This window comes from Natator depressus, chromosome 11, assembly GCF_965152275.1.
Source record: "Natator depressus isolate rNatDep1 chromosome 11, rNatDep2.hap1, whole genome shotgun sequence".
Classification (NCBI taxonomy): domain Eukaryota; kingdom Metazoa; phylum Chordata; order Testudines; family Cheloniidae; genus Natator; species Natator depressus.
Window position 1 is genome coordinate 58,964,360 of NC_134244.1, and position 1,940 is coordinate 58,966,299.

Genomic DNA, 1,940 nt, shown 5'->3' on the forward strand with positions numbered 1-1,940 from the left:
GGATCATTGAACCCTCAGAACCATAACCTCTCCATCTTTTGCCTCAATATGGTATTCATTGATATTATTATTTATGCCACACTCAAAAGTATGCTAGGCACCAAGTTGATTTTAAAAAGTCTCTGCCCCAAAGTGCTTGCAATTTAAAATACAGATGAGAGACAGCATTCAACAGCAATAAACAATGAGGCGAAGACCAGGAAAAGAAAACAAGGGGTTGAAAATACAAAAGTTACTGAGACTGAAGTAGTTTTTAAAATCTTTGATGCATTTTTCTCCTCCAAATGACAGAAGCAATGAGATATTATGAAGTAAACGGTTTCCCAATCTATTTACAACACAAAACTTCTTTTGTACTATATGATTGGAAAACAAGCATCCTATACCCCAAGGCCCATGGAAAGTCAAAGGAGGAAGTTACACATACCCAAACTCTTACATTTTTAAGGTACTTTTTAAAAATTAGATAAAAAAAAAAGTTGTTTGCTGCTAGGCTAAAACTTACATAAAAATGTTAAAAGAAAAGGAGTACTTGTGGCACCTTAGAGACTAACCAATATATTTGAGCATAAGCTTTCGTGAGCTACAGCTCACTTCATCGGATGCATACTGTGGAAAGTACAGAAGATCTTTTTATACACACAAACCATGAAAAAATGGGTGTTTACCACTACAAAAGGTTTTCTCTCCCCCCACCCCACTCTCCTGCTGGTAATAGCTTATCTAAAGTGATCACTCTCCTTACAATGTGTATGATAATCAAGGTGGGCCATTTCCAGCACAAATCCAGGGTTTAACAAGAACATCGGGGGGGGGGGGGGGAGGGGGTACGAAAAAACAAGGGGAAATAGGCTTGAATAGAGACTGGGAGTGGCTAAGTCATTATGCAAGGTAACCTAAGTTAATTGTATCCAATTTGCAAATGAATTCCAATTCAACAGTCTCTCGCTGGAGTCTGGATTTGAAGTTTTTCTGCTGTAATATCGCAACTTTCATGTCTGTAATCGTGTGACCAGAGAGATTGAAGTGTTCTCTAACTGGTTTATGAAAGTTATAATTCTTAACATCTGATTTGTGTCCATTTATTCTTTTACGTAGAGACTGTCCAGTTTGACCAATGTACATGGCAGAGGGGCATTGCTGGTACATGATGGCATATAGATATGTGGGCACAGTTGGCAATGGGCTTTGTTGCAAGGATAGGGTCCTGGGTTAGTGGTTCTGTTGTGTGGTATGTGGTGATATAGGGTGGTGCTTATGTGACCATCGTTTATTAGCACTGTAGTGTCCAGGAAGTGGATCTCTTGTGTGGATTGGACCAGGCTGAGGTTGATGGTGGGATGGAAATTGTTGAAATCATGGTGGAATTCCTCAAGGGCTTCTTTTCCATGGGTCCAGATGATGAAGATGTCATCAATATAGCGCAAGTAGAGTAGGGGCGTTAGGGGACGAGAGCTGAGGAAGCGTTGTTCTAAGTCAGCCATAAAAATGTTGGCATACTGTGGGGCCATGCGGGTACCCATAGCAGTGCTGCTGATTTGACATTGTCCCCAAATGTAAAATAGTTACGGGTAAGGACAAAGTCACAAAGTTCAGCCACCAGGTTAGCCGTGACATTATCGGGGATAGTGTTCTTGACGGCTTGTAGTCCATCTTTGTGTGGAATGTTGGTGTAGAGGGCTTCTATATCCATAGTGGCCAGGATAGTGTTATCAGGAAGATCACTGATGGACTGTAGTTTCCTCAGGAAGTCAGTGGTGTCTCGAAGATAGCTGGGAGTGCTAGTAGTGTAGGGCCTGTGGAGGGAGTCTACATAGCCAGACAATCCTGCTGTCAGGGTGCCAATGCCTGAGATCATGGGGCACCCAGGATTTCCAGGTTTATGGATCTTGGGTAGTAGATAGAATATCCCAGGTTGGGGTTCCAGAGGTGTGTCTGTG